The 12,845-nt window shown below is 28.5% G+C and overlaps 1 protein-coding gene across 21 annotated transcripts in view; it reads left to right on the forward strand.

The window, feature by feature from the left end:
• LOC147803249 (disheveled-associated activator of morphogenesis 2-like) overlaps positions 1 to 12,845 on the forward strand; it is a 76,860-nt gene that overhangs the window by 35,904 nt on the left and 28,111 nt on the right. For 11 of the 21 annotated variants that reach the window (XR_015428945.1, XM_087150672.1, XM_087150671.1 and 8 more), the window contains 2 exons: positions 3,300 to 3,433; positions 6,628 to 6,742. The exons of 1 other annotated variant lie outside the window; for it this stretch is intronic. The gene's annotated coding sequence lies outside the window, so the exon portion shown is untranslated. Of the gene's footprint in view, positions 1 to 3,299; positions 3,456 to 6,627; positions 6,810 to 9,093; positions 12,599 to 12,845 lie in introns of all 21 variants that reach the window. 9 more of the 21 variants (XM_087150654.1, XM_087150667.1, XM_087150656.1 and 6 more) reach the window with 8 other exon arrangements.

Raw genomic sequence — 12,845 nt, forward strand, 5'->3', positions numbered from 1 at the left:
GTACAATTTACGTACTCAGTTAATAAAATGATTCTAGCCAATCAATTATTTATTTACTTCGCCTTCTGGCTTCCACAGAAGAATGTGTATTTTTTTCCTAATTTTGCTTAACAGGTATAAACAAGATTCAAATCAATATTTGATTAATTCCCTCTTGTCACATTATTTGAAAAATAAAGTGATGTAATAAAAGCATTTATATTTTAGTTACTTCATGATATAAAAATTATATTAGATAAAATATATAAGCTATATAATAACAGGATATTTGCTTCTGTTTTTAAATTCTGTCCATGGACTGAATCCATTTATGGCTCAAGTTTGTTCTGATGCTTTGGTGGTAATTGTTTTCCATTTTGATGAAATGATTCAAAATGTTTTTGTTTTTTTAACTTTATAAAATTCTCCAAAAATTTGTTGGTTATAATTTAATAATAATATATTTTATGTTGCATTCTTTTTTTGGAAGCTTTTGTACTACCATTCATAGAAATTTGTGAACTATTTTTTCTCAGCAAACCAACTAATCACACATTTTTTTACAATCGCTAACAGCAATGTTTGTCGACAAATTGTTACAATTGTTGCATTAATGCTATTTTTTCTGTTTCATTGTAACCTTTTATAACATATTACAATTTTTAAAAGAAGGTTTTTTTCAAGAACCAACTATATATTAATATTTCATTTTGCTGTTTTGTTGGTAAATATTTGATTTTTAATTCAAAATTCTAATTGTATAGTTATCACAATATCGAAAGTTCGTAAATGTTACTTGCTTTCCAGAGATGATGTTTCCAAAACTATTCCTCCATTTAACCTAAAAAGCAAACAAAGATGGGGGCGGTTTGCGGGTATCTTTCATGATTCCTGCCCAAACCATGAGTCCTCCACCAGCATAATGATCCCTTTCGATAATGTTGCTGGGATGGTATCGGGTTCCCTCCATATCAATAACCGTCCAGAAATAGCGTCATAGAAATGTGCATCATAGAAGAATATAGCATAATAGAAATGGGCAAAAATGCTTTCCATCTCTTAATTTTGTTCACCAGTGTCGATAGTATTTATCATCTTGCACTAAAAATTGCATTTTGGGTATCTAGGCCATTGACACATATCAACTGTCTATTAATGTTCAGCAAGAGTGTAAAAACTTTCGTTATGTTTGTTATTGGGAATTGCTGTGGTGCCACTGGTAACATTCAGAATTAATTACCTTCTTGCTTTATAATTGTGAACATACATTGTTTTTATGATAAACTTTGTTATATTTTAATTAGCTTACTAACTTTGACCATACAATGAACTTCGATAAACCAGCCCCGGAACACCCTTCAGAATATCGATCCTTGCCTTGGGGATATGATTGCCCAAAAGATCAGGACATGGAGATCTATACGGATGGCTCTAGGATGGAGACAGAACAACCTAATCACTATAAGACAGCCTTTGCAATGATTATTAAACAGAATGGTATCACAATACATAAGGTCTCCACCAGAGTCACCGACAACACAAATATCTTTTTAGCAGAACTCATGGCAATTAAAACAGCTCTAGCATGGATCAATCAACAACATATCGAATATGTAACAATCTATACTGATTCCATGTCCTCCTTACAGGCCCTGGCTGATCCAGAACCCAGTTCAAAAATTATTGAAGAAACAAAAAAACTATGGCATAACAACATTAAATTGAACTGGGTCAAAGCACATGTGGGGATCCAGGGCAATGAGGAGGCAGATGAGGCAGCCAAAAACGCCATTTGTTCTAGCACAATAGATCTCCAGGTACTGAGGACCCCAAAACAGGTTAAAACAAACATTAGAAATATCTTAACTTCAATATGGAAGAATCAATGGGAGAGCAGTAATAAGGGCCGTCAAACATTTAAATTTATTAAGACCCCGTCAGTTAAAAGATTACAAACAAATTTTTATCTGAACCAATATTTGACGGGGCACGGAGTGTTCGGGGTCTACCAAAAAAAGTTTTTTAATAAAAGTGATACCTGCAATAACTGTGAAGATATTCAAACAATTGAGCACCTACTCTTTCACTGCGACAGATTCCGGACACTCAGACAAAACCACTTCCTCGGGAGAAATGAACAACAAATTTTCGCGAGTAATACTTGCAAATCCATCATTAAAGAGATCATTAAAATTACTCTCGAGGAGACGCTGGCCCAATTTAACAACTAATTTGCTCTCCCCAATAAATATAGTTAAATACTCCTTGGACCACTTCATTTAATAATTTTACTCGTAGTATTTTAAATTTCAAACTTTTAATGTATCATATTTTAAATTTTAGACCTTGTATTTACATTTTTTATGTTTTAGACATCGCTTTCCATTTTACTCAACACTTTTTAATTGTTGCTCGGCTGGTTGTTTTACACTGGTCTGTTATTGATTTTAACTGTTAATTATTCAACTTTTAAATGATTTTCTTTTTAATTTTTATACACAATTAGCTTTTATCCTTGATTCTGCATACCACCATTTTTTCAGTATTTTTAAAAACACGCTTTTAAATTTTGATTTGCAAATATTTTAAAATTTTAAATGAATTTTATAACATTTACGTCCCTTTTGGACGAATATATTTTAATGATTTTAATCTTAGGGTATATTTTATCTATACTTGTTATTTTATCAATTTTGTCTTTTTACATCTTTATCCTATCTTTTATCCACAAATAATTTTATATCTTGAAATTTTATGCATGTAAACGGCTTTGTACAGTCGATTTTTATTTTTAAACATAATGTTTTAAAATTGTAACGTTTTTAAAATTTTCATTTTACTGATTTATACAAATTTTATGTCCTTTAGGACAGGCTAGTCTAATGTGTACTTATATCTTGTGTGTAATTCTTAACTTTTTCCTATTACCCAGCAACTAGCTCTAGCTCTCAATTCGATCCTATTGATACCTTTATTTAACTGTAGTATCTAGTAAGTAAAAATGAGTTCGTGATGTTACAAACATTTCGTTAGTATAAGGGTCTGTTGGCCTGAACGGTACAACACCAAGCACGATCAATATTGTTTTAATTTGTTTTTATGTTAAATTGTTGAACGATATGTTCAATTTTAAGGGTCCATTGACCTTCTTTCTCATGTGTTTCAATGTTTTCGAGGCTTGTTGCCATCGCTGTTACTGTAAAATTTTTAACATTTTATTTCTATATAATTGCTGTCAAATTAAATTGTTGTTCCACTGCATTCGGCGAATGGGCCTATAGGCCTAGGCCGCTGTAAAATTTCCTTTATATTTTAATTAGCTTTAAATGTGATTGGAAAGAAGCAGCAAAATGCTCTGATATATTGAGATTAGAGTGGTCTCATGCGGTTTATACTTATGTTCATGCTTCAATTTTCTTTATGATGGTAGAAGAAGGAAGTACAGAATTACAAGGTACTATTTCAGAAATGATGGAGTAAGATTTATTTTAGTAATGATTATAGAAATGCTTGTCTTTATCTGTAAATGTAATCTATTTAGAATTATTGCATCTTCCGTAGTTTCTTAGATATCTTTAGTTAATAGATGAATAATATTTTCAAATTTCTTTGAAACTGCTTAATCTTCGTTTTTTTTTTAAAGAATTAAAAAATTAAAAAAAATTTCTAACTAAACAAACGTAATTAAAAATGTTAAAATAATTAAAAATGTTTTCCAACTATACAAACATTCTCTTAGAACACTCTTAATAATAGTTATTTGTATATACAAAAAGTAGTGTGAACTATTCCTCTTGCTATTTCTACTTCATTTTTTGAAAGAAAAAAATTATTGAAAGAAATTAAAGTTTAGTTTTTATATTAAATTTTGAAAATAAGAGAATATAATCTTTGACACAGTTTTTTTTAATTCTTTATTCCAAATATCCTTTAACCATATTCTTTTGGTATAAACTCTTTATTTCTTTATATTGGCTTTTAAATTACCAGTCAAAAATATTCAATGAGTATGTTTATATTCAGTTTCAGTATTTTTTAACATATATTCTTCATGTGCTGTCAATTTGTATAAAAAAGTAACAATTATCTTTGTATATTTTTAGCTTTTATTTTAATTATACCGTATTTGATTAATTAAATGTTTTGGTTAAAATCAAATTAAAATATCAAAATTTAAATTTGTTAGTTATTAATTGTTAAGATTTTATTGAATGAGATTTTAATAAAACTTTTTTTGTTTAGTAAAAGCTTATTTATTATTATTTTAGTTATAATCTAATTTTTTATTTTAATATTTGGTACCTTTCAAAAAATGGCAAACTATTTTGTTTTTAAAAATGAAATTGATTGTTTAAGAAAAAAGTGAAAATTAAATATTTTAAAATTAAGTGTAGTATAATGAATTTCTTTGAAAGTATATTTGCCTAAGTTACAATATTTTTTTGTTTACAATCATTATTTTTAAACTTTTAAGTTAGCCTAATTAAACTTTGATTATTTTTTGTTACATTCTTAAAATATCAAACAATTTTAAAAAGTTAATTTTTTATAAGTTCTACTCTCTTTATTGTCTACTATCATTATTTAAATAAAGATTTTATATGTAATTTTTCTAAAATAAATTGATTATTTACTTATGAGCTCATTGTTGTAAAAAAAATTTTAAATTGAATATTTTACACACATTCTTTCTTTTAAACTAAGTCATTTATCTAAATGTTGTAAATATTTTCAAATTTCGTTTAATAACAAGTTTTTATTTCTAAACACGGATAAATATTAAAAGTAATATTTATTGTATTTCTAAATTTTTAGTACATCATGAGTTTTGTTAGTATATCATAGGTAACACAAGTTTTTCATATCATCTTTGAATTATATCACTTAATTTTTTTTAAAGAAAAGAATCTATGTTCTTAAGCTTTATAATGAGTTTTTTTTTTTTTTCTTCAAATATTTTATTACCTACTACTTGTTAGTTTCTAAAATTATTTTCATAATTTGTTTTTCAATGAGAAGTTTCATATTCTGTATTTTGTAAATTTGGTGTTTATTCATACGTGAAGAAGATGGCGTTTTGGCTAAAGTTTTCAGTTTTTCACCTGCCTAATATTATACCCAACTACAATTTTTGTGATGATGAATTTTTTAACAAAATATAATTATAATTTAAATGTAAGTATAATTTTTAAAGATAAGTTTTAATTAAGGAAATAATTACTTTAAGCCTCAGTGATTTTAAAACAATATTTAAATTGCAATTTTTATTCTAGTTATATGATTCATTTTTTATGATTGGCCATGAGAAACATAAAGATAATATCAGGTATTGCAACTTTAAAAAATTGCTCACTGAGATCTGTATTATTTATTATAATGAATTCGTGAATTAAGTATAAATAATTACCCTATTTTTATTCTATATGTGATTTAAAACTATCCATTTTTTTTGTAAATGTTTGACATAATGAATGTAAATGCTTAGTATTATTTTAGTATTAAATGAAAAAACAAGATAACAAAGAGTATTATGAAAATATCTCTAAATTTAATATACTTCTATTTTTTATGAGATAATGGCAAAGTTGATATTTCCAAAAGAAATTTTCATTTATGTAAAAAAAGAAACTTTGGGGGGGGGGATTTTCAGAAAAAAAAAACATTATTTTACGAAATTTTTTAAATGCTATATGTGTATTTTGAATAGGTTATTTGTCTTAATTAAGGACAGTTGCTTGTTACCTAATCGTTCCCCCGGTGGCTCAATATTATTTTTGAGCTATTTTTTGTTAAATTAAATTTGATTTTTTTTTGTGCAGAATTTGTTTTTATCATTGTAATTTTTTTTATTTAAAAATGTTAAGCAAAAATCTGCATTACTCACAGAAAGAAATCTTACGGGTAACTACTGTGTCTAGATCAGCCATTTTTACTAAATATTCAGATTGCATTTTTAATCTCTAGTTATCAATCAATTAGTTATCTAGTCTAATCAATTGTTATATTACTTTTGTATTAATAAAAGAATTAAAACTCTTTCGTTTTCATAAAATGTCTTTGTTAAAGAATAAGCGTAGAGAGATTCTATTTTGGGAATTCAAGTCTGAAAACATACCATTGAAATATAAATAGATTTATATTTCAAAGGAAGAGTTATTTTTAGAATCGTTCCCTCATTCACTGCCATATAAGGAAGCAGTAAATGATTTTCCTTAATGCGTAAGGCTAGAAGGAATGTACGAAGTGTGCCTTTTTACCTCAAATCTGTGTTGGTATAAAACGTAAGAACACATAGTTTTGTGTGTCCTTTTCATCATGATTTGATCCAGATAAGCTGTTCCGGAATTGTCCGGAGACTTGTCCACGCCCCCTCCTTTGCAGGAGTGGGGACGGGAACTGTTATCAATACCAGCCTACCTCTAAATAAACCTGTTTAGAACGTATGATGGCTTAAGACTGCAATTATTTCAAGCTAAATACAAAACTGATAACAGGGTTGTAGCCCTGTTATTACATATATACATATTGCTGATTAAATGTGTTAAACTGTTTTATTCATTACACTATAAATTATTTTAACATTTATTCATAACATTATAATTTTGTAACTTGTAATATTTCATTAAAGCTATATATTGTTTCTTTTAGGAATTGTTGTATAATTGGAGGAATAGTTTTCCAATGATAGCAAAATCTCGCGAAATTACAGAAAATATTCTTTGTAAAATCAAAACTATATTTTCTTGTCTTGGAGATGCAAAAGGTATGTTTTTTTTAAGATAAATTCATTGCAGTTTTGAATGTAAACAGTAAGGGCTAGTAATGTATAGGTAGAATCCTTTTTATTTATCTACTATTTTTTTAAATATATTTGACTTATTCAATTTGATTTTTAAAATTCATTTTAAATTGGGATTATTGGGAATTTTGTTCTTATCAGGCATGTGTTTCTTCTGTTAATTTGCAGAATTCTGCAAATCTCAAGATTATTGATTCACAAACTTTTGTAAATCAATAATTTATATTTCAACAAAATTTTCTCGGAATTTCGCTAATCAAAAATTTAAATTTCACTACTTACACAAAATCTCGTTAACATGAAATTTATACCTCCTTTACAAGCACTTTTTTTTTCTTTTTGAGTACTTAATGAGATCCAAAAGAACTTTTTTTCAGCAGATTTGTTTGAGTTTCTATGCTTTATATCTGTAATAACTAACTCTTATAAAACTTTGTATCTGTAATTACTTCTTCGGTTAAAATTAATGAACCACGGAGGCAAATAGAAAAATAATTAAGTTGACGGTCTTCAAAGTAATTTTGAAATAGTAACATTAAATTATCGTATTAATGAGAGTTTTTAATTACCTTTTACAAAATTAAATAAAGTAATTATTAATTTAAAAAATAGTATGAGCCACTCAATATTGAATTTATTTAAATTGGTTTTGGCGAAAGGTCATTTTTAAGAAATATTTCGGCTATATTAAATAAATTTCTAGGTTTTTTCCAAGCTGAGACACCATTGATTCACTTGCTGTATGATGAAATGGTGTCTCTTGTTTAAGCATTGTTAGGGCGTTTTTTTTAAAGAGTTTTGCTTTTCTTAGTTTGATTGGAAAGGACTAAAATCTTTGGATGTAGAAAACGCAGAAATTTGCCAAAATTCAAATTTAATACATGTTGGACTAGATATCACAAATACGATGACATCCTTATCTTCTTCAGGAAAAAAGTCTGTATTTAGGTGCCAGGTCTATGGCATGTGCAAAAAAGTTATTAAAGGCATTGCCTCTTGAAAATAGGTTACTGTACCATCTTAAAGTGTTGCATCCTGTAATGAGAATGGAAGACACTTCTATTAAGTCAATAAGATATCTGGCAACAGTAACTCCATTCATTATAAATCCAGAAGAGGCATCTTTGTTACTGTTACTTGGAGAACCTTTGTTACTGTTACGTCTTCTGACTCAAATGAATATGCACCAATTGATGTGTTTTGGAACTATTTTGTGACTTGTGATTTGATGTGTTTTTGTGTGTACTTGGACTATTTTGTGAAGAAAGATAATTTGGGAAATATCAAATATCCTCTTATTACGAAGCTTTTTAAAGCTCTTTTGTGCATACCACATGGGAATGCCGATGTTGAAAGAGGTTTTAGTACCAGAGAGGTTTTAGTTTTGTTCATATGTGTGAATAAAAAGCTACTTGACAATAGGGCAAGTTTAAATTTGCATAGTGTTAATAGTTTGAAACAAGTTTTCACATATCAGCAGGTAATTTAAATAACTTTAAAGTTGACAAAGATATGATTAAAGGGACCAGTGCAGCATTGAAAAATTATTCTGCTTGATTAGAGGTTGAGAAAAAAGAAAGCGAAAAGAATGTGGAAACACTGAAACTGAGGAAAGCAGATTCAAAGCTGCTGAAATTGATTTGCTAAAAAAAATTGAAGGCTTCTCAAGATCTCTTAGCCACAGCTGAATAAAATATTAAAGATGAGTTAAATAATAAAGACATGTCGATTATAGAAAGTGGACAGATCCTCTTATCTGAGGCTAAGTCGAGGATAGCAGAATATTTAACAGCATTGGAAGATACCAAAAAGAAACTTAATTTGTTTATGCAGGGACCTTCAAAAAAGTGATAAAAATTAAGATATGTTATTAATGAACAAAATTAAAAACTCTTGCTATTAAGTTATTGTTTTAATTCCTTTAATTAAATATGCTCCAAATCTTTGTTTCACTGCTCCAAAATTGCTTTTTTGTTGCTCCAAAATCATGTTTTGCCCCTTGCACCACTTCCAAAAAATCTAATTTTTAAAATGCAGTCCCCTCTACCCAATTTCATCCTGCTCCAAATATCTGAATTCCTAACAAAATCACCACTCAGGAATATTTTATTAGAATATAAAATTATTTTATCATGTTCTTTAAAAATTATGGTGTTCTTTCAAAAAATGAAAGAAAAAACATCATTTCTAGAGGGGGACTCCTCAGAAAGAGATTCTTCCCTCAGAATGAGAGAAAAAACATCATCTTTTAAACTCTTCTGTGATTTAAGAATTTTTTTTTTTTTTTTTTTAATTTTACCAATTTAAAATTCTAGCTAAAGCAAACTAGTCATTGGCTTTCTGCCAATGACTGCAATTGTGCAGTCATTGGCAGAAAGGGTACTGTGCTCGAAGACGTATGTTACTTGGTATGGAAGAAGAGTTCGTTTCAGAATCTGACGACTATGAAAATCCAGTGGGGAGTAATGTGGCGCCAGGCATAGTGCGTAGTCGCCAAGGGAATCAGCTGGATGACATACGCAGGATCGGCAACCTTGTACCCTTCTTCAGTATTTAAGAAGCTTCGAACTTTGCTCTGTGCACACTCATACTTAATTTTACGTTTCTGTTTTTATCTTGTTATGTTACAGTTAGTAATAAATGTTGTTTGATTTTTGTCATAGGTGTCTTCAACTTAATATGAGATGGTTCCTCCCCCTCAATCTAATTTAAAAGTTATGTTATTCGTATTTTCAGAATTTAAAAATCGTGCATCGCAATCTAATTTCACGTGATTTCAGAACCTAATATTGCAATTCGTATTAACATGAGTTAAAAATTTAATGTCACGATACGTATTCACAAGTTTTTTGAAGTCCAATATCAAGATTCATATTCATGAGTTTTTGAAACCCAATATCATGTCTCATATTGACCCATATCAAACATCTATTTTTGTATTTAAAGGTGATTTGAGAAATACGCAGTGCGATTCATGTTAACGAAATCTAAAAATTACATGCATCATGGTTCGTATTTGCGCAATATAAAATTTCAATATTTCAAGTAGTATTTCCACAGTTTTAAAATCCAATAGCTTGATTCAAATTGAACAATTTTAAAATCCAATATCGCAATTCCACTGAGTAGTAATTTTTTTCTTGAATTAGTTACTATAAAGGTGTGAAATTTTCTATTAGTATTTCATTTAATTATTAATGTCAGTTAAAAAAATTATTATGTTAAATTTGAAACATGTATGGCATATAAATTAATATCTAGATGTCACTTTTGTGCACAGAAAATTTTCGGGGTCTTTTACTTCGTGTCACAATCACCTTTGTTACTTACTCTCTTCTTCATGTTGGATGTACTAAAATTCAGAAATTTCTGATACCGGCCAATGGCCAACTGTAACATCTTTAACAGTAGTGCATTTTTAAAAATTAAAAATTTTAGATGATTGGAAAAACTTTTGATAACGTAAGGCATTTCTTTTAAACTGTGTTCAAATGGGTCAAGGAGACATGGGGAAAACCTGGAATTATCAGACCTGGAATATTCCTATATTAAGACCTTTACAAAGACCTGGAATATTCCGATATAGTGCCTAGAAAATAACCAGTATTAAAATTGTCACTAGCAGTAACCAGTTATTGAGATTCAAGTTAAATAATTCTAACATCTATTATAATTATTTGTTATAAAAGATACACATTTTAGTCAAACTGAAATGTTCCCGTTGTTCATTTAATAATAATCTTTTACACAGAAAATCTAATATTTCACATTATAAATAAAAGAATCAAAGTTTTCTGATGAACGTAGGGCTCAATTTTCATTTTAATTTACGTAGTTTAACTGAAATAGTCAGGGAATTTTTTTTTCTGAAATTTAGTGGGAACCCTGTTTAAGCATTCTCAAAATATGAACAACATTACAAAATTCATTTTTAAAAATTTTTAAAAAAAATTAAGTATGAAATAAAGTAATTTTTGGAATTTTGCGAAATACAAAAAATAATCCCATATTTATTTTAAAATATTATAACAAAACGCACATGGGGTGCATTGTAGAAGAAAAGATCAATTTGGTGTCTGCTGACTGACAATTTTTTAGTGTTATATTTTATCACCTTGTGACCGATTAGCAACCGTTATTCCGCTACGCTATTTCATTTACTGTAGCATTTTTTTTAAGTAGTTTGTTGAACTGTTCCTTATTTTTGAGTTTTTCCTGCAATTAAAATCTGTATAGTTATCCTAATATAGATCATACATGAGCATAGTGATTGTGTATTCCCTCTTAATATATTGTTTATAATATGTAACAGGGAATTTTTTGTTCAGATTTGAGTGGCAATCCTTAATCGGTCTTTATTAGTTTTCTGTAGATGTTGAAAATAAACGTAACTGAGCTTAAAATCCATAATGATAAATTGGTATTGAAAACATTTTTCTTTTAATTGTATGTCTTAAAATTCTTAACAATAATTTGAACAATGTTTAATAATTTAAACCAGTGATTCCCAAAGTGGTCTATATCGACCCCCAGGGTTCGATGAACACCTGCAAGGGGTCCATGTCGAGTGAAAAAAAATTGGAGGTCCATGAAATGAAAATGGGGGTCAACGATAGTGGATCTCATATGGGCAGGTAGTGACTTTTAATTTTGGCATTTCATGAATGGAATAATCAACATACACTGATAGTACTTAATTATTTACATTATATTACCTTATAATATAAAAGCATATATCTATCTACATTCTACATAATTTACAAAAGTAGCTATGAAGTAAAAATTTTATGAAAATTTAAGTTATTAGGATTATTTTTTGATGTATGAAACTGAATTATTATAAACTAGCAGTTGCCTGCAGCTCTGCCTGCGTACATTTTTTTTTCTCTGCGTGTAAGATTTTATTTTGTAACAAAAAAGTATTTTTCTGTGGTAAATTGTAGTCTAACCTGTGTTAACTCTTTAGCTAGCTAGACTGCCAACTTTATCTACGCACAAGATCACGGAGATTTGCTGCCTACTTTTTATGTGAAAACGTAATAAGCAGACCGACAATACACTACTATGGTTTTGTATACAAGCTTATTTCCGCAATTATAATATTTGTAGCGGAGTACGGGCTATATAGTGGAATTATTTTATTCCATTTATATATTAAATTAGATTGAATTTAATTAATAAATGTATAAAATAACATGTTTTTTCCACAATATACTTCACTACAGTTAGAAATTTAAATATTTCACTGTGAGTAGCACTGTTCCAGCTATCAAAAATACATTACAAAATTAAGTTGATGAATTTACAAGAAAATCAATATCAGGAAAGCAGGGGGTCTATCCAAAATGGAAAAACATGGCAGGTGGTCTGCGAAACAAAAAGGTTCAGGAACCTCTGGTTTAAACAATATTTTACTAGTATAAAATAATCATTTTTTCTTGAATAATATCTAATTTCATGCTTGAAGTTCCTTTCCCATCAGTACAATGACCAAGGATTTTAATTCAAGTATGCCATAATTTTATAGCTCTCCAAATTTTAAAGGTTTAGTTTATACTGTTGTCTAAATATCTAATTTTGACGTATCTTATTTATTTATGTCATCTAAGAAATTGATTGAATCAGATAATGATTTGGATATGTTGTTAATGGATATGTTTGGATAAGAAAAAGTAACTGAATATAAAATTTAAAGACACATTACTTTAAAAAAAATATTTTCTAGTGAAAGCAAATGAATGATCATGTTGTATTTTCCCTCTCGCTTTCTGATTATACCATTACGCTTGCCCAACCAGGAGATACACAGCTGCCACTTACGTAAGTGCAAATAGAATTTAGTTTAGGTGTCACATTGAAATATGTTTGATCAATATTCAGATAATCATCTCTACGTACAAAAAAAAATACATCGTTAAGAGGTACCACCTACTCCAACGCCGCTATTTTGTGTTTTTAACTTAATGTTGCATTTTGCTTTGCTGCCCCAAAAGCTATAACACTTAGAAACTTAAATTATTAAGGCGTGTCGAAGAGTGTTGTGGAATTATGATGCTATAAAAAAAAT

The sequence above is a fragment of the Parasteatoda tepidariorum genome, chromosome 9, assembly GCF_982258835.1.
Source record: "Parasteatoda tepidariorum strain Cologne lab strain chromosome 9, Ptep-v5.0, whole genome shotgun sequence".
Taxonomy (NCBI): domain Eukaryota; kingdom Metazoa; phylum Arthropoda; class Arachnida; order Araneae; family Theridiidae; genus Parasteatoda; species Parasteatoda tepidariorum.